Raw genomic sequence first — 22127 nt, forward strand, 5'->3', positions numbered from 1 at the left:
CACAGCCGCACTCCCCACAAAGATTCCCCCATTAAATGTCATCCCCGAAGGAACAACAAAGGCGACCTTGGTTTCACAAGAAAAGAAGGATTTCTTTGGACAAACAAATTATATGAAAACATGAATTTGTATCCATAAAATTTCAATTGAAATAACCACAAGAGAACCCATGGTTAGTTTAATCGAAAAATATAACCAAACTAATCACAAGAAAACCCACGATTAATTCAATTGACATATACAATCAAATTAACCACAAAGTGATCAATTCAATTGGTCATGCTCGACATAAGCGAACTTACGGAGCAACAACTAAAATAACCAAAATAGAATGATTAATTTTGTTGATCATGTTCGACATAGGGAACCTTACGGAGCAATAAATAAGTTAATCATAAGAGAATGATCAAATCAGTCGATTGTGCTCAACATAAGAAACCTTATGGAACAACACGGTATATGCACAAAGATTGTGGATCGGAGATCGACCAATACTGCGGAATAGACAAGGATTCATTCTATCTTTCATCACTGTTAGAGCATTGCTCGGTTGAACCCACCAAGCGTTGGTATGTCAAGTTTGGTTGTCATATTTTAGTGAATCAAAACTCATGTTAAGAGTCGTTTGATTATGTACTAGAGTCAACTTCGTATAGGTTAGCTTGAAAGTATTAGGATATGAGACATTACAAATATTGCGAAGTCTTGAAGATGTGAAGAAGCAAGGAGCTACAACGACAACAATCATCATTCCACTTGAGGTTAGTGATATTTGAATTGAACTGTTTCATTCCCTAACGTATATTTCAAGTCGTGCATATTGAAAACAAAACTGCGAAGCATATTTGAACTCTAGATAGACATAGTATTAAGGAATACAATACGAGGTTTATTGCTTAACCATTAAACATTGTAGATAAGACATTGCCATAATCATTTGAATGTTATTGTGATTATGTATGCGTATGAGGTGAGGATTTCATCCTAGGGAACAATGTTTACATGTGTTCTAAGGAAGTAAGTTCATAAACTTGTTTTTGAACCGAAAAGGAAATTGCCATGCGTTATTGGTTTTGTTATTCATTGCATATCTTATGAACAACCAATATGTGTGATTGAGTATAACCGTTCACGACTTGTTTTGTTCTTGGTAGAACTATTCACAAAGGCCTGACTTATGTATTGGTATGACTTCTATTAGTGAAACGGATCTTAAGTAATCACATGAGATGGTTGGTGTGCTTGGAAAACACACACAGAACACTCTTGCAAGTATACAAGGCCAAGTTTTAGTATAGAGAGTAAGCAAGGGATCAGTCCACAGGGAGTGGGAGCATACAAGAAATTATCCTAAGCTATCAATGGGTGCAAAGCACTATGGCAGTGAGCAAGGCAAGGTAATATGGCAGATGCAAAGAACCAAAACAGTTAACAAACCAAAGCAGTTAACACAAGATGGCAAAACAGCAAAGATTAAATGGCAGAGGATATAAAATAAAAATAGCAGGGAACCAAGGCTGTAAGCCAAGGGCAGGGGGAGTTTGTGCACTGATTTCAGTGCACAACAGCTACAAATTGCAAGGAATTAAACAAGCAAAACAGGTAAGGAGATAAACTGAACAGGAAGCAAAACAGAACTGAATTTAAGTGACTGTAAAAGGGATTGTGGCTAAGCTAAGGCTTAGTATCCACCTTGTGTCCTAATCAAACAACATATTTCTAGGTTGAGTTGAAAATCCTATGCATACATCTAGAATGGGAGGAAAACTAATTTGCTCACTAGTTTGCCCCTAGCATTGACTGTCTTTTGACAGAACAATCAATCACAGGCACTATGAGCATTAACCTCTTCCCATTGCTCAAGCAAAACAGGGCAAGGAGTTAACTATCCTAGCAACTTGTCATTTGACAGTGCATAAGGCTTCAACTGAGCCTTAACTTAATGCTACTTAGCTCATGCTCAACATATCACATACACAAGCATTCATCATACAAGATAATTCAAATAACATACACAAAACATTCAACTGTCAACTATGATAAAGGGACTGAATTTGAAATTGTAATGAAAATTTCTTCAAAATGTCTACTGGCTAGTCCAGAGATGCCGAATTTTACAACCCTAACACCCTTTTATAGTTACAGCCAAAAAAAAACTAAAATCCCCAAATCAGTGAAATTAGGGTTTTACAAAAAATCCTTACCTAATCTCTGAAAACGATTGATAGCTCTCACCCATGCTTCCTTGTCGTCTGCTGATACTACCCATGCCTTCGATTTATTCTCTAACCTCACCTATTTCATCAACTCCTAACCTAGGGTTCCTGTGAGATGAAACGATTAGGAGGTGATGTAATAAGTGGCTAGAAAAGTAGGTCTAAGTGATGATGGCTCGAGTGGTGATGGTTGAATGATTTGGGGGGAGAAGATGGTGGAGTGATTTGGGGGAGAAGATGGTGGTGATGGAGACAGCGTCGCTGTTTCAGAAGAGGGGAAGAAGGATATGGCTCGATGGGTTTTGGCAGAAGGGTGCGTTTGGTGCGGGTAATAGGGTTAGGTTGCTTAGGTGTTAAACGGGATCATCAAATTTGATGTTTTGTGAAGGGAATCCGTGGGATGATAACTTCTGAAACGGATCTAACGGCGAGATGGAGACAGATTATGAGCGACCGTTGGATGCAAAAATACAACGAAACTAACGGCTCAAGATGGAGTAGTTGGTGCTGTAGTGTTGGTAAGGTGCATCGAAATCTGATGCATGATGACGCAGCGACCGTTGGATGATGGAATGGATCCAATCTTACGGTTAAGAAGGAAAACGGGTTTGGGTATTGAATTGTGGGTTTAGGATATGGATTTGGGCTTAGGAATTGGATTTGGGCTTAGGTAATCTTGAGCCCACTTCTTCTTTAAGAACAATTTCTTCCTTTTTAAGCCCATTTTTATCCTTGAGTCTTCCATAACACATTCTTCACTTCTTTTCCGCTAGAGATTCCACCGGCTTTCTCCCGTGTCTTTGCTCTTTTGGCTCCGCAACTCATCTAGTCTTTATTTGGTACCTAAAAATACAAAATTAATTAATAAAAATATTTATTCTTGAAAACAATGAAAATACAGAATATGGGATAAAATGTAGAATTAATGCACAAAAGATGAGTTAAATGCCAAGAAAAATATATAGAAATATGCACTTTTTAGCACTCATCAAATACCCCCAAACCTGAATTTTACTTGTCCTCAAGTAAAACAAAACTAAGGAAATCCTACCTATACCACTGTCGCTGGTCTCTCGAATGCATTTAGCATATGCACTAAGCCTTTTAAACCACTAAGTGTCCCTAGTGGACGAGTTGAAGTCTCGTGAAGGTTTGCTTAGAACGTACCTACAAAGTTCTAGGTCAAAATATAAGCTCATTCCATCAAATGTGACATGTGCAACAGTTTAAGCTCACAGCAAAATGGAGATGTCAATCTAGCTATCAAAGGCACAATCCTAGCACTGATAACAAATAAAGACATGTGATAAGAGTGTAAAGTGTATCTACACATGTGTAAAGAAAGATCGGAGTTATGACTACTAATCACCAAGAGATAGTTTCTCAGGCTAAGAACCAAGGTCGAAATCTAGCTAGCTGTCCGGACTTTACGAGAATTGTGAATGAGTTGGAGGTATTTCACAATTACTCGCGTTGTACATCAATGGCATACACCCTCCTTGCTTATTACAATGAAACAACAAAATGACTATTTACATGACTCTTATTTACATTGACTACTCTCTTTTTATTTTTGGAACAAGAGATGATGGAATTATAAATACTTGATTTTTTTGTATTTTTCTGAATATATACATCGTTTTTTTTTTTTTTTTTTTTGATAAAAGAAACACTTTTGATACATATACAAAAGGAAACAAAAGATTACATGACACTTTGCAAGAGGTAGCCCTTTTTGATGCACCCAGTTAAATTCGATGGTTGTTTTCTTAATGTAACCTCCACCTTCTATCCCAACCAACCAAAGAACAAGCTAGTCAAGTTTCGTTCAGTATTCTAAAGTGATTGGCAACGTAACTTCCTATAAACACCTTGAAGATCGAGGCTATACATGTATTGGTAGATCGTGCGCGTGCAAATTTCTTATCACTATGTGAATTGTGCTAGAATCAGGGTGCCTAAATATCTAGACTAAGACTCCTAATAATTACATATTTGCACAAGAGTCAACATTTCAAGGTAAATGAGCTCATTTTTATGTTTTGTTTTTTCAATTTTTAATTTTTTTATTTTGATTTTTCAATTTTTTTTGGAATTTTTCAATTTTTTCAAAAAGATGGAGTTTTGTTTTCAATTATGGCATATTATCGTGGTATCTACTCTATACCCCCAAACCTAACTAAACATTGTCCTCAATGTTTAAAATATGGAAAGAATTAAAAAAACATATGAAAGGGACATGCTGAGTAGAGTAAAAGGAGAGAGAATACCCGATTTCGGCGAAAGCAGAATTAAAACTCCGTTATCAAGGAAAACTCCAACATATTCATAGGAGTCACAATGGATGAGCACAAAATTATACAAAAGGAAATTTAACTAACACATTATCTACAAGAAAATTTGGTTTTTAATGGGATTGGACTTTTGGGAAAAATTTGGTTTTGTGGGAGTGAAAACTTTTGGTTTTTTAGGGAAAAAGGCTTTTTGGTTTTAGGGAAGAAAACGCAGCTACTTATGTACAAGGGTGGACCAGCTTAGTCCACATAGACTGGGTCCTCCAGGTTGGTTGTTTCATGTCGGGTGGGAATGGTTCAAGGAATGGTTTTAATCTCTGCCCGTTGACTTTGAAAATGTTCTTGTTGGAGACATCTCAGCTCTACAGCTCCATGAGGAAAACTGTGCGTACTAGGTACGGACCCTTCCATCTGGAACGCAGTTTTCCTGGAAAAAGATGTAATCGGGAGTCATACAGCAAGACTTTCTGACCAGGAGTGAAGGATTTGCGTAGAATACGCTTGTCATGAAATATCTTCATCTTCTGCTTATATAACCTGGCACTGTCATAAGCCTCATTTCTCAATTCTTCCAACTCGTTGAGTTGAAGTTTCCGTTGAATTCCAGCTTCGTCCAGAGAAAAGTTCAGTTCTTGATTGCCCATAGCTCGATGTTCTAATTCCACAGGTAGATGGCACGGCTTTCCATACACTAGACGATAGGGGGACATGCCAATTGGTGTCTTATAGCTGTTCTATAGGCCCACAAAGCATCATTCAATCTTATGACCAATCTTTCCTAGACGGGTTAACCGTTTTCTAGAATGTGCTTGATTTCCCTATTAGACACTTCCACTTGTCCACTGGTCTGAGGGTGGTACGGGTAGCAGTCAGTAGCAACCTTGTGAGTTATCCATACTTGCGTACTAAAACTCGAAGTGCCTAGCGAAATGTGAACCACCGTCACTGATGATAGCTCTGGGGTACCAAAACGTGAAAATATGTTTTCCTTTAAAAGGAAAGTACCACCTTGTGGTCATTTGTTCTGGTTGCGATGGCTTCTACCCACTTGGAGACGTATCAACGGCGACAAGATGTACAACTTGCTGTCAGACATGGGAAATGGACCCATGAAGTCGATCCCCCAAACATCAAAAATCTCACAATCAAATAGGATTCAATGGCATCATGTTTCTCCTGAAATGCTTCCTAGTTTTGACAGCGTTCAAGCAACACATCATAACAGTCCTTGAACAACGATGGCCAATAGAACCCACACTGCAAGATCTTTGCAGCGGTTTTCTTGGCACTGAAATGGCCTCCACATGCTTGGTCATGACAGAAAGATATCACATCTTTCTGTTCGGTGTTGGGGACACATTCCTAATGATTTGGTCTGGGCAGTACTTAAACAAATATGGGTCATCCCAAAGGAAATGTTTAACTTCAGCCAGGAATTTAGAGCGGTCTTGTCTCGACCAACGTGAGGGCATCCTACCTGTAGCGAGGTAGTTAACAATATCAGCAAACCAAGGAAGGTCTGAGATAGACATCAGCTGTTCATCTGGGAATGATTCTCTAATCAGCTCAAATTCATCAATAGACTCTAAAGTTAATCTAGACAAATGATCAGCAACCACATTCTCACAACCTTTCTTATCACGGATTTCGAGATCGAATTCCTGTAATAATAGTATCCATCGAATAAGGCGAGCTTTAGCATCCTTCTTGGAAAGAAGATACTTCAAAGCCGCATGGTCTGTGTATATGATGATCTTAGACCCTATCAGATAAGATCTAAACTTGTCTAATGCGAAAACGACGGCAAGCAATTCCTTCTCGGTAGTTGAATAATTGAGTTGGGCATCATTAAGGGTTTTGCTAGTAGTATATCACATATGGTAGTCTATCAACTCGCTGTCCTAAAACAGCACCAACAGCATAATCAGAGGCATCACACATAAGTTCGAACGGAAGCTTCCAATCGGGTGGTCGGACTATAGGAGCGGTGGTGAGAAGGGTTTTTAATTCCTCCCATGCCTTCACACAAGCAGCATCGAAATTGAAGGCAACATCTTTGGAGAGAAGACTGCACAGAGGTCTGGAGATTTTGCTGAAATCTTTGATGAATCGCCGGTAAAAACCAGCATGACCTAGAAATGATCTGATCTCCTTCACAGAGCGAGGTTGTGGTAGATGTTGAATGAGGTCAACTTTAGCTTTATCCACTTCAATTCCTTTTTCTGAGATGATGTGTCCTAGAACTATTCCTGAATTCACCATAAAATGGCATTTTTCCCAATTTAGAACAAGGTTCTTTTCTTTACATCTGGATATCACGAGGGCAAGATGCTTCAAACATTCGTCAAACGAGGAACCAAAAACAGAGAAATCATCCATAAAGATCTCGAGAAAACTATCTATCATGTCAGAAAAAATGCTCATCATGCAACGCTGAAAAGTAGCAGGTGCATTACACAACCCGAAGGGCATACGTCTATAAGCAAACGTCCCAAATGGACACGTGAATGTAGTTTTTTCCTGATCTTCCGGAGCAATGTGAATTTGGTTATAACCGGAAAAGCCATCTAGAAAACAGTAGTGACTGTGTCCAGACACACGTTCTAGCATTTGGTCAATGAAAGGGAGCGGGAAGTGATCCTTCCTTGTTACTGTGTTCAACTTCCTGTAGTCGATGCATACTCGCCATCCTGTGGTTGTACGAGTAGGGACTAATTCATTCTTGTCGTTCTGAACTACAGTAATGCCTGACTTCTTAGGCACAACTTGAATGGGACTAACCCATTTGCTATCGGGAATTGGGTATATGATACCCGCATCAAGTAGTTTCAGGATCTCTCCTTTGACTACATCTCTCATGTTAGGATTAAGTCTCCTTTGCATTTCCCTCGATGGTTTGGCATTCTCTTCAAGGTTAATGTGGTGCATGCAAATGGTGGGACTAATTCCTTTGAGATCTGAGATGGTCCATCCTAAGGCCTCTTTGTGTTCCTTAAGTACTTCTAAAAGCTTACTTTCCTGTTCCGTGTCTAAACATGATGAAATAATGACAGGTAAAGTATCAGAAGAACCTAGGAATGCGTACTTCAACGTACTAGGCAATGTTTTCAATTCAAGCTTGGGTGGCTCAACAATGGATGGAAAAGCTTGGAATCAGAGAGTAAGGGTGGTTCCACTTCATATTTCCTTTCAGTGACGTCCATTTGAGGTACAGATTCGAGCAGAGATAGGACGTCACTACAGTATGCATCATCATAGGAATCTGAGTTAAAGTTCTCCATACATGCTTGAAAGGGGTCGACGGATAGAATGTTAGTCAACGAATCTTGCATTAATCCTTCAATCATATTAACTTCATGCACATCATCATCATCAAGATTCACAGGTTGTTGACTAATATCGAACACATTCAATTCTACCGTCATGTTGCCAAAAGACAGTTTCAACACTCCATTACGACAATTAATGATCGTTGGACGTAGCCAAGAAAGGACGTCCTAAGATGACAGGAATGTGACAGTCTGGGTTTTGTACAGGTTGAGTGTCTAAGACAATGAAGTCTGGGAAAATAGAATTTGTCAACCTTGATCAAAACGTCTTCGACCACTCCACGAGGAATCTTGACAGATCGGTCTGCCAGTTGTAGAGTGATAGATGTTGGCTTCAACTCCCCAAGACCTAACTGCTCATAAACAGAATATGGCAGTAGGTTAACACTTGCACCTAGGTCTAATAACGCTTTATTGACCGTGTGTTCTCCTATAGTGCAAGAAATTGTTGGACATCCTGGATCCCTAAACTTGGGTGGAGTTTTGTTCAGAATGATGGAACTCACCTGCTCAGCTAAGAAAGCACGTTTGTGCACATTGAGCTTGCGCTTTTGAGTACACAAGTCTTTGAGGAATTTGGCATAAGCAGGGATTTGCTTGATTGCTTCAAGAAAAGGAATGTTGATGTTGACTCTCTTGAACAGATCTAACATCTCATTGTAATGGGTACTTTTCTGTTGATAGATCAATCTTTGAGGAAATGGGGCAACAGGAGAATGAGTTGGCAAAGGGACATTCACAGCAGTAGAATTGTCAGCTTTCCAACTTGCTCAGATTCTTTGGTTTTCTGGGGTTGTGGAGACAGCGTGGAATTTGTATCAGATTCATTAGGTTCGCCCACGTTGTTCTCGATGACTTTACCACTTCGGAGGGTGGTAATGGCATGGACTTGATCGGGAGAGGTTTCTTGCAGGATGTTGTGCCTGTTTGAAATACACTCTTGGATTTTGTTGGGGTTGGCTCGGAAGTTTACCCTTTTCTCTCTCATATATCACATTTGACCCATCTTTTGATCAAGATTTTTCTGACTTTGCACCAACTCTGGAACATTTCCTCTAGGGTGGATAATCTCTTGTCGGTATTGTGTTGAGGATATGATTGTTGTTGAGAGTTTGATTGTTGTTGAGGGTTTCTCGGGTGTTGATAACCTTGATTGTTCTGATATCCCTGATTGTTTTGATAGCTCTGATTGGGTTGAGATGGTCCTCCCTGAGTGGGTCCTTTTGACCATGAAAAGTTAGGGTGGTTTCTCCATCCTGGATTGTAGGTCTGTGAAAGGGTTATGCTCTGTTTTTGAAACATGGCATGTGCCTGTTCAAGCCTAGATTCCTGGACTGCAAGCAAATCGGGACAATTTTGGAATTGATGGTTGGGATCGTTACAAGCGGCACATACAGACGAAGCGACATGTTCTCGGAGAGTAGTGGTGGAAGGTTTTGAATTTTTATGTAGTTCTAACTCTTCTAATCTCCTAACTATTGATGCCATGTTTGCTCTTCCCTCGAAATCTGCTTCAATCCTAAAAGCCTTGCTTCGGATGTAGTCTTTCTGGTTCACGGATGGATTCCCACTGTTGCGTCTTTTCAGCTACTTCAATCAAGAAGTCCCAAGACGCATCAGCAGTTTTGTCTACGAATAGACCATTACACATCGACTCAACCGTTGTTCGGGTGGACACATCTAGACCTTCATACAAAATTTGCACAAGTCTCCATTTTTCAAAACCATGATGGGGACATTGGAGCAATAATTCATTGAATCTCTCCAGGTATCTAGCTAAGGTCTCCCTCTAATTGCACAAAGCTATTCAGACTTTGACGAATTGTCGCAGTCTTGTGTTCGGGAAAAACTTTTTGAAAAACTCCTTTATGAGGTCATCCCATGTCATGATGGATTGAGGCTGTAAAGCATAAAGCCAGGCCTTTGCCTTATCTTTCAGGGAGAAAGGAAAGCCTTAACTTTAGGGTTTCGTCGGACATTTGAGTGAAACGCAGAGTTCCACAAATTTCCTCGAATTCTCTCACGTGGTGGTACGGGTTTTCATTCTCAACACCTCTAAAAATAGGAAGCATCTGTATTGTGCGATTTCAGCTCATAATGGCCATTATCTAGGGTAGCACAATACAAGAAGGTTGACTGGCTCTAGTTGGGTACATATAATCCTTGAGGGTACGGGGTTCTCCCATTGTTTCGGTTGATCTGGCTGTCTCCCTCAGAACTAGAATTTCGATAGGTTCTTCTTGTTAATTCTAACAAGTCTGTTTGTTTGGTCTCTATAGGTCACATCATGTCCTGTAGGTACCTAACTAACATGTTGGTCAGACAGAGCAATCGGAAACAATTTGGCCCACAAGGGTTACGAAGATTTGGTTTTGAATGGGTTTTGATGATTTGGTTTTGAGGGGTTTGGTTTTAATAAGGGATTTTGTTTTTGGTTTAAAATTGGGCTTTGGAAAATTTTTGAACTAAACCTAGCATAAATTAGCACAACCATAAAAGAAAATAAAAACAATAATAATAATTAAGACAAGCCCATAAAAGAAAAAGAAAAAAAAAAAAAGAAAAATAAAGACAAAAAATAATTACAGTCCCAAAAAAAAAAAAAGAAAAAAAAAAAAATAAAAATTATTACAATCCCAACTAAATAATTAAATTAATTATTACAAGCCCGAATTTGAATTTAAATGAGGCCCAAGTGGGTTAACTCATGGGTTAGGCTTACTTGATTTTTGGAGGGAAGCCCAAAAATAGGCTTTTGGTCCCCTTTTAGTTGCACAGCCCAGTTGGGCTTTAGGATCGTCCTAAGTAGCTCACGCAGCAAGCCCAGCAACAGCAGCACAGCCCAGCGGCAGAGATGCACTAGCTTTGGGCTTGGTCTGGCAGCAGCAGCAGCTTCCTTGGCCAGGTTCAACAGCAGCAGAAACTCACCAGTCCCAGCTGCAGCAACAGCAAGAGACAAGGTTTCAGCAGCAGCAACAGCTCAGGTGGCCAACAACACAGTTCTGCAGCAACTCAGTGGCACCTGCAAGTGAACAAGAGTGCAATGATCTCAGACAACTCTGCAATGATCTTGTGCAAAGATTGCAAACGCAGTGTGCAATGATTGCAAGGCAGAAGCTGCAATGATCTTGACAGAGATGCAATGGTAGATGAAAGACAGCAAAGGAAATCAGCAGATGGCAGCACCACTCCCCGGCAGCGGCGCCAAAAACTTGGTGTGCTTGGAAAACACACACAGAACACTCTTGCAAGTATACAAGGCCAAGTTTTAGTATAGAGAGTAAGCAAGGGATCAGTCCACAGGGAGTGGGAGCATACAAGAAATTATCCTAAGCTATCAATGGGTGCAAAGCACTATGGCAGTGAGCAAGGAAAGGTAATATGGCAGATGCAAAGAACCAAAACAGTTAACAAACCAAAGCAGTTAACACAAGATGGCAAAACAGCAAAGATTAAATGGCAGAGGATATAAAATAAAAATAGCAGGGAACCAAGGCTGTAAGCCAAGGGCAGGGGGAGTTTGTGCACTGATTTCAGTGCACAACAGCTACAAATTGCAAGGAATTAAACAAGCAAAACAGGTAAGGAGATAAACTGAACAGGAAGCAAAACAGAACTGAATTTAAGTGACTGTAAAAGGGATTGTGGCTAAGCTAAGGCTTAGTATCCACCTTGTGTCCTAATCAAACAACATATTTCTAGGTTGAGTTGAAAATCCTATGCATACATCTAGAATGGGAGGAAAACTAATTGCTCACTAGTTTGCCCCTAGCATTGACTGTCTTTTGACAGAACAATCAATCACAGGCACTATGAGCATTAACCTCTTCCCATTGCTCAAGCAAAACAGGGCAAGGAGTTAACTATCCTAGCAACTTGTCATTTGACAGTGCATAAGGCTTCAACTGAGCCTTAACTTAATGCTACTTAGCTCATGCTCAACATATCACATACACAAGCATCATACAAGATAATTCAAATAACATACACAAAACATTCAACTGTCAACTATGATAAAGGGACTGAATTTGAAATTGTAATGAAAATTTCTTCAAAATGTCTACTGGCTAGTCCAGAGATGCCGAATTTTACAACCCTAACACCCTTTTATAGTTACAGCCAAAAAAAAACTAAAATCCCCAAATCAGTGAAATTAGGGTTTTACAAAAAATCCTTACCTAATCTCTGAAAACGATTGATAGCTCTCACCCATGCTTCCTTGTCGTCTGCTGATACTACCCATGCCTTCGATTTATTCTTTAACCTCACCTATTTCATCAACTCCTAACCTAGGGTTCCTGTGAGATGAAACGATTAGGAGGTGATGTAATAAGTGGCTAGAAAAGTAGGTCTAAGTGATGATGGCTCGAGTGGTGATGGTTGAATGATTTGGGGGGAGAAGATGGTGGAGTGATTTGGGGGAGAAGATGGTGGTGATGGAGACAGCGTCGCTGTTTCAGAAGAGGGGAAGAAGGAGATGGTTCGATGGGTTTTAGCATAAGGGTGCGTTTGGTGCGGGTAATAGGGTTAGGTTGCTTGGGTGTTAAACGGGATCATCAAATTTGATGTTTTGTGAAGGGAATCCGTGGGATGATAACTTCTGAAACGGATTTAATGGCGAGATGGAGACAGATTATGAGCGACCGTTGGATGCAAAAATACAACGAAACTAACGACTCAAGATGGAGTTAGGTGTTGTAGTGTTGGTAAGGTGCATCGAAATCTGATGCATGATGACGCAGCGACCGTTGGATGATGGAATAGATCCAATTTTACGGTTAAGAAGGAAAACGGGTTTGGGTATTGAATTGTGGGTTTAGGATATGGATTTGGGCTTAGGAATTGGATTTGGGCTTAGGTAATCTTGAGCCCACTTCTTCTTTAAGAACAATTTCTTCCTTTTTAAGCCCATTTTTATCCTTGAGTCTTCCATAACACATTCTTCACTTCTTTTCCGCTAGAGATTCCACCGGCTTTCTCCCGTGTCTTTGCTCTTTTGGCTCCGCAACTCATCTAGTCTTTATTTGGTACCTAAAAATACAAAATTAATTAATAAAAATATTTATTCTTGAAAACAATGAAAATACAGAATATGGGATAAAATGTAGAATTAATGCACAAAAGATGAGTTAAATGCCAAGAAAAATATATAGAAATATGCACTTTTTAGCACTCATCAATGGTATGATCGAGTTTGTGATTTTATGTCTGACCAAATATGGGAAAGGGGAACCGATCCTAATAAGAGGTGAAGTACATCACAAAGGGGAACCGATCCTTGTATGAGGTGCATCAAGGTTTATAGCAGAAAGGGGAACCGATCCTATGAACATGTGCAACATGTTTTTAGGCAAAGGGGAACCTATCTTATGGACATGTGCAACACATATAAGTTAGATACCATATATATATGTGGGGAACCGATTCTAGTACCTAGTCAACCTAATTTTGGAAAGCTAGTGTGACTATGCACAATACTCACATGGAAGGTAGAACCGAAACTTGTTTTGGTAGAACCGTTAAACCCATGATTGTGATTGAATGTTATTTGATCAATCACATAGTTCTTGAAAGTCAAATGAACTAATTCTAAACTTGTTTGGAAGTGTGGCAAATTGGTTTCAAGGTTGTAAGTGTGAAAGAGAACTTACAAAGTAAGGATGTCGACATACTTTGAACACGTGCTATGAATGTTTATTATTTAATTGTTCAAAGTTATTCCTTAATAGCTAAGGGAAGAGAATCCCAGGTTCAAAACATAAATAAGTTAAGAATCTTTTAATTAAGGTATTTAACTTCATTTTGTAGGGAAATAAGAATTAATACTGTGCATTTACTAATTAGAGATTTTCCGAGAGATTTCCATCATTATTTTTGGACAGAGCATTTCCAGGAATTATGAAAACCGAATTTGTGCTTTCTTGAGAATATTTTCGGTTTTGGAAATTCCTTGGTGTCCAAACTTCCTTGTCTATAAATACTTGAAGTTTTCCTTTCTAGCAAACTAATCATTCGTAACTGTAGATGGGGCAAAACGATTTGCTGGTTTTTACGGAATTGAGGAGACGACCGTACGGAGGAGACTCCTTGAACCGAGCGAAATGTTCAACCTCACACAAATGCACTGCAAGAAGGGAGTGCTTTGAATTCGAGAGATCAATTTGTAGTACTCCGGCCTAAACCAAGACAATGGTCATTCTAGAGTAAATTCGGTCACAAGAGAGGATGGGTCGATCTGTAGGAGGGAAGCTGAGAAATATGTGGAATCAATGGTAATCAAAGATTGTAGGTGTGTTGTGAACTCTGAATAAGATAAGTTCTGAATGATTGAATCTCTGTTGAGAGTAACTACTCAAATGTTGAGTTAATCTCGTGTTGTCTGTGAAACGTGAGATTCTTGTTCTGTCCTCAATCATGATTCAGAGACTTATTTATACTGCTGGAATTGTAGACACCATGATAAAGTGTGACAGTTGATGGAATCAAATAGTGGGGAAGTGGAAATCGTGTTTGAAACCAGTTTCTCATCGTGCGGAGACTTGGTCGATTTTCCATCCACTACTTTGTTAACTCCTTCAACTGATTGCACGACTTGCTCACATTCCATCGTGTGTATGTACACACGTGCCGTAGACCGCCAAACCAAAACCCTAGTTAATATCCCCCCATGTGACACGTTTGACATCTCGTGGTTAATTAGTCAGTTGTTGACTTTATGGGACGATGAGTCCATGTATTTGCTGAGTTGAACATGATTTTACAAAATGTTCTGAAACTCATGAATTGAACGTGTGTTTGTTGAGACAGAGGTATAATTCTCACGTTGATAGTTGAGGCAAGCAAGTATTGCTCATTCGATGAATTGTTGAATATTGATAGTTGAACCAATATTCCTTGATTTGAGCAAATATTGCTCGTCTGATGAATTATTGGTAGCGTGACCAAAATAAAACATTAATTAGAATACTGGTAGTTGAACCTAGCATAATTAATAAGAATACTGATCATGAGATCGTCGTAAAGTTATTAGTGTTCGAATATGGAATTATGATCCTTGGACTCAGAAACCCTAATTTGATCAATTGTTGACCAATTGATGGTTTATTTCAAAATCAACCATGGAATGAAAGAGGGATCGTCTACATGAGACCATGGATCGACCATGTAGCGCACATATGCTCATGTGAGTAAACACCAAGGTATCTTGAAGAGTTGGTGGTTTGTTGATGAAAGAATGATTAAATGTTGGTTTAATTATTTATTCGAAAAATGCTCATCTGAGCCTTAGGTGATAAAACCTAATTAATTATGATGGGGTGAGGTCCTAACCAAGGGGACATGAAACTGGCCCTGGGTGGTCACCGGATCGACTGACGATCATTCTATGAAATTCCAAAATTATTTGGAAGAGTTTTGGACCTAATACGTGCAATTGCCCAAATTAGGTCAAATCATGAAAATACGTGGGACCGGCTCATTGCGAGCCAAATAGCCAACCCTAGTCGGTCAAGGTAACATGCTCACGTCGTCAACACGTCCATGTCTCAGTCCTGATAATCTTGATATTTTCTGGCGTGCGTTTGAGCAACCATTTGAGAAAATATGACAAAATCAGGGTTTTGCTGAAACTGAGGAAACTTCATGAGATGAAGGAAAATAATTATAAAATGAAGGAATATGAGGCGTGGGACCTCTGGAGCCAAGGCATGGTCGGCCGTCCAGTGACCACGGTCCCATGGTGCATTTTCTTAATTTTATAATATTTTTCATGATTTTATGAAAATATCATGAAATCAAGGAATTTTGTTGAAATTAAGGAGTTTCCTTAAAGTGAAAGAGTTTCCATGGGATCAAGGAAGCAAATAATATTAAAATAATAAAATAAGGGCGTGCGGGCCGGCTAGGGCATGGCCAGCCGGCTTGGGCCCGATCCCACAAGTTTCCCTAATTTTATGTAATTTTTGTGTATTATTTTCCATGATTTGAAGGAATTTTCATAATTTGAAAGAAATACCATGAAATCAAGGAATTTCATGGGATCAAGGAAACCTTAAAATGATAATAATAAAATAAGGGGCGTGTGGGACCGGCTGAGGCATGGCCGGCCGGCTGGGGCCCGGTCCCACGAGTTTCCCTAATTTTATATTATATTTTCATGGTTTTGTGAAAATACCATGAGATTAAGGAGTTTTCATGAGATTAGGAAAATAATAATAAAATAATGAGGAACCATGAGGTGTGGGGCTGGACGGGATCAAGGCATGGCCGGTTGGCCAATAATCACGGCCCCACAATGTTTTTTCCAATTTTATATTATTTCCTTGGTGCGAAGGGAACACCATGAAACTGAGGAGTTTCCTCAAAACAAAGGATATTTGTTCAAATGAAAGGATTTTCATAAGATCAAGGAAAATAACAAAAAATATGGTAAAATATAAAACTGGCATGGGATTGGCCACGACACGGCCGGTCGGTGAGCTCAATCCCCTAGCGCGTTGGTCAATATTTTAATTATTTATTATTTTCCTTCCTATTTTGCATAAGTTCATCGTTTCGTCGTATTTTGAAATACTCATTCGTGCGGTGATTGTTAGTGCATCATCGTTGAGCACATTTGCACCTTTTGAGCCGGGGCTTACTCGGAGGTAGCTTAGACGCCCGCGCGTTGAATATTTACTACTAACCCATGGAATTCTGCTGGGAAGAACCATAGATTGAAGTAACGAAATATTGCGAAAATATTTGAATATTTAGTGGATGAACCCAAGAATTTAAGAATAATTAACTGATGGCTCTATACTAGCAGTTGATGAGTGCTAAAAAGTGCATATTTCTATATATTTTTCTTGGCATTTAACTCATCTTTTGTGCATTAATTCTACATTTTATCCCATATTCTGTATTTTCATTGTTTTCAAGAATAAATATTTTTATTAATTAATTTTGCATTTTTAGGTACTAAATAAAGCCTGGTTAACTCACGGAGCGAAAAGAGCAAAGAAACGGCAAAGACTCCCGCAGAAAGGCAGCGAAGAATGATGTTTGCAAGAGCCAGATCAACTAGAAGTGGGCTTGAAGAGGAAGAATTGTCCTTAAAGAAGATATGGGCTTGGCATACCCAAGTCCCAAAACCCTTACCCAAATCCATTTCCAATATCCATACCAATTTCCATGAGAGCCGTCAGATTGGATCCATCACATCATCCAACGGCCGCCTCATCACCGAGCATCAAATCTTGAAGCTCCTGTCAAACATCATAGTACCTAACTCCAATCTAAGCCATCAGAATTGTTGTATCACGCATCCAACGGTCGCTACAAGCCTGTTCCATCTTAGCCGTTCGATTCAATCCAGATGTGATCATCCAACGTATCATCTTCGTTGGACATCGAATTTGCTACAACCGCTCAACACTACAACACCTAACACCTATACCCGCAAAAAAAACGCACCCTTCTCCAATTCTATCGACTCCATCTTCTCCCTCACCGTCTGCAGAGAAAAATCTGCCATCACCAACTCTCTGCCACCACCACAACCACCACCGAGCTCTCAAATCACCAACAACCCCATCACCCTATCATCCATCACCTATTCCCTTCTAATTTCAGAGACCTAATTCACCTAATTCACTCACCTCTTCTCAGAAACCCTAGGCGTGTGAGTTTGGTAAATTAGATTGAGAAATAACACAAATTGGAGGCATGGGTAGCATCATGAGAAGAATTGGAGGCATGGGTCGACATCTACCAGTGTCATCAGTGATTAGGTAAATTTTAATAGAAATTTTTATAAGAACCCTAATTCCATAAATTGGGGATTTTTGGGGGAAATTGATTGTACGTCTAATTAGAAGCATGGGTCACGTATTAGGGTTGTTATCAGTGTGTTAGGTGAGTGACTTTTGGATTTTTGGGCAAACCCTAATTTCACTGATTTGGGGGATTTTTGGGATTTTGCTTATATGTATAAATAGATGTTGTGGGATGTTTGTATTGCATGCCTAGACTAGCCAGTGCTTCGCCCAAGAGGACTGGAATAGCCAGTGCCTCAAGGGTTAGTTTTTACTTTAAATTATGTTGTACATTTCAATTGTTTTTATCCTATCCATGCTCTGATCTTGTTGTGCTTGAATTGTCTAGGATTGAATATCCTTATAGGTTGTTAAAACACTAAGCAAGCTTCTCTGCGGGTAGTTGCAGTGTGAGAGCCCCAACTACCACAAGGTTTAGAATTCATCTTAGTGCCTTTAGCCTCCTTTCTAGACCAACCCTTAGATGAACAGCCGGCTTTGAACCGCAACTGTCATCTAGTTATTCAGAAAGCCTAGAAGCTGACTGATAACTAACAAGGGACAAGAACATAGTTGGAAGACCTGCCTTTGTTTCTTTATCACTGCCCTTGGCTCACAGTCTTGGTTTGTTTATCTTTGTTTCAATGTTTCTTATTCACTGCCACTAAATTTCACTTTCTTTGTTCTCTGTCACTGTTACCTCATTGCTTTAGTTACTGCCTTTTTAATTTAGATAACTAGCTTAAAAACTTCAACTATACACCCTAGTCTATGTGGTTCGACCCTGCATTGCACACTCACTACAACAGACCCTGTGCACTTGCAGGTATCATTTCTGTTACTCTTTTAGAGAGCGACCAGCAGTGCAAGCTGTCTAGGAGCATTAATTATTCTGACATGAGCTTGATGGAGCTTCATATCCTTTATATAGTCAGGGAAAACTTGTTGTTTGTATCCTGAAGACGTTATCTCTCTATACTAGCAGAGCAAGCTGTCTAGGAGCCGTCAATCTCGTGATTCTATATAGAAATAATTATTGAAGTGTTCAATATTCATTGAGATATGCCGTTGTCCAGCCGAGAGACTACATATTCACATTTACTCTGAGAGAAAGTATTCTCAGTCATAGATTCGATGAGAGACTCGTGTCTCAATACTTGCGTCTGATTGATGGATCAGAAGTTCGTACAATTATGGGTTTACGATTTTAGCCTTTGTCGAAAATCCATCATCTACAGTAACAACAAGCTTCCTCTTTTTGATGTGTTGTTACTGGTGTAGCCGCCTATTCGGAGAGGAGAGTAACCTAATTAGGCTAAATATCTTACGGCCGCTCAGTTTAAAGTCTTCTTTGGGATTAAGAATCTCTAGCGTGTACCGTTGGTGGGAAACTAGATAATTGCGGTTTATCTTTTGTTTTCATTGATTTGATTGACTAATGGTGGTTGAACTTTGATTGCACCTAGTTTGTTTATGCTTGAGAATCTTCTCTTTTGTTATAAGATTCATTCAAACTAGTTCAGAGTTTTCACACGGATCTTTAGACTATTGTTAGTTCCAAAGACGATCTTGTGATAATCCATTGTTAACAGACTCCGTTTTGTGCGTGATTGATCAGAAGAGATTGAAATGATTGTGTGCAGGTTATTATTGAAGATCTAAGAAGATTTGAAGACGAAGAAGATATTGAAGATTTCTGATTTGTGGGTTCATAATCTTTGGTGTGCACAATGCTTGTTTCGGTAAAAGAGGATCCAATTAATAATCGGTTTATCCTTGTGATAGATTGGATTGATTAATTGAGTATATCGGCATCAACACAATTCTTTGGATTAATAGTATTGTGTTAGCTTAATCTTAAATGATTACTTCGGTAATTGAATATAAGATAGATCTAAGAACTTGACAAAAGAGTTTATGTTAAGATAAACAGAAGAGCCTTTGTCTGACTCATATCACTTGGTTGAATAGAGTTGATACCAAACAGATTTGTTGTTCCTTTACTGTTTGGAATACGAACCAAAGGAATTGTTCCAAGTACGTGACTAAGGTCGGAGGCGTGGGAATACAGACGGAACTAGGTGAACTGAAGGTTTAGTTGCTTGGTCTCAACTATACGAAGTTAGGTGTAATTTTGTGTAGCGGCTTAATCCTGGGAGTATTCAATTCTGGACAAGGTCCCAGGGTTTTTCTGCATTTGCGGTTTCCTCGTTAACAAAATCTTGTTGTGTTATTTATTTTATATTTCCGCATTATAATTGTTTTTTATTATAATTAAAGTAATTACACAAACGTTAATTCCTATTTACTTGATAAGTGAATCCTATTGTGTTTGGTTAAGTCCGAACCTTTTTATCAAGTAACATACTTCCTTGTTGTATTATCTCGATCTCGTATCCATAGACGATCACACGAAGTGTGAACCGATTAGTTGTATTGTCTCGACTCAGTCCATAGACAATCACTTTCGGAGAAAGGACTTATAGGTAGGAAAAGTTTTAGCTTGAGGTATATTTGGGTACCCTCGCCTTTTCAATTGGTATCAGAGCAGGCAAGCACGAAAAGATCTAACAATCTGTGTTTGGTGCGATCCAACCTATAAGAACTGAATCTAATGGTCGATTCAGTTAATGTAATGGCAGGATTTGACTACTTTATAAAATCGTGGTGGAAAACACGTATAAAGTATGTAATACTTTTATTCCTAAACCTGTTAGGAATTATGCTTATGTATGTCTTGAATGACTTACATAATCCTTTGGCTATCATAGGATTGTATATCATTGTGGTGAGTAACTATGATACAATGGCCTATGAGACATGTCGTATCTTGAAAATGCATAAGATTCTGCTTAATATTTTTATGAACATCGGCTATTGTGTTCCGACAAAATCAGGAATCTTAAATATATTTTGGATGGCCTACCAAAGTATGCAGATGTACATTTTCAGATCAACGACTGTCAATGTTCCGCTTTCTAGGATGCAGGTTTGGAAAATATGTGATCCTACAAGGAATGAGTTTTCAGTTAATAATTCTATTAACAATGGTTTGCTTCATACACCTCACAATTGTTTTAATGAAGCAAGTGATCTTTTGAAATATTGCTGGGATTATGATTCTGATGGTATTTTTAACAAATATCATATCTTGTTCAAATTTATCTCTGTATACTCTAGTACACTCTTGGATAAGATTCAAGTGATATTGCCAGTTTCTGGTAATAAAAGACTAAACAGGTTTTTGGACAAAAACATGGAATCAACCTGAAACAAAGATCTAGTCCATAGAAAACCGGTTTTCCAAAAGAAATACCTAGACACAAAATCGGAATTGTTTCCCCACAAGCCACGGTTCCCGATTTTGAGTGTTTTTCCCAAAACTAGTTATTTCCGGATTTTGATATCTTATCTTCCTATAAAAGATAAACTCTTACTATGTGTCCAAACATATTGGGGAAGATTAATCAAAACCGTAACTAGGTTTTTTCACATTTTCGCAAGTATGGTAAAGAGGAAAACAAGAGAAGAAATCTCTGGATTAGACAAGTTTGTTTTGAATCCTTTCATCCCTCCCGGGGAAGTTGAGAAAATCAAGTATCCTCACTTGATCAAAGGGAAGCATGCCCTTACAAACTTCGTGGATAACACATGTTATGAAAGATATCAAGCTTTTAAGGAAGTAAGCTTCAATGAAGAGAAGATATTTGATCCAGATGTTTCAGAAAACAATTATGTGAAGTTTGTTCAAGACCGAATCTGGGGAAATATGTTCGGATTTGAAAACTATTCACCTGACATAGTAATAATTTTTTATGGTAATATTCACAATATTAATCATGAAAAACTTACGTTTAGCACCTTGGTTGGAAGTACTTTTCTTCATGTCAATAGAAAGATGATATCAGAAATCATCAACTTCAATGAGAAAAGTCATATGATTACTGGTTTTGAAATTGAGCATGATAACATTTCGAAACTCATCACTGGAAAAACTGTTGAATGGAAAAAGGGAAGGATGATAACCAAAGAAGTACCCTTACACTTGAGGATTTTCGGTAAACTCGTCGTACCAACACTCTTTGCTTGTTCAAGAGATTCCTCTCTATGGAATAAAGAATTTGCTGAAGTGGTTTATTACCTTCTTGAGGACAAGAAACGGATTGATATTTATGGAATAATTATCAATCAAATGATTAAAATCATTGAATCTCTAAATGTCACAGGTTTCCATAGAAACCTTGGATATCCCTGTGTCATCACCAAGTTGTGTGAAAAAGCAATAGGGAACTGCCCTGGAGATAAGAAAGATACCAAAACTGTCTCTCAGGGAATTATTAACAGGATGAGTGGAACTCAAAAGGGATCAAGTATCTCATATGATCAAACCTATAGTAATGTAGAAATCATGTTTCACATTTTACGTCTTGGAAGACAATTGGACTGTATTCAGAGACAATTGATGTTTGCTTACAGACATGATCAGGAAAATCT

The sequence above is a fragment of the Papaver somniferum genome, chromosome 1 (genome assembly GCF_003573695.1).
Source record: "Papaver somniferum cultivar HN1 chromosome 1, ASM357369v1, whole genome shotgun sequence".
NCBI lineage: Eukaryota > Viridiplantae > Streptophyta > Magnoliopsida > Ranunculales > Papaveraceae > Papaver > Papaver somniferum.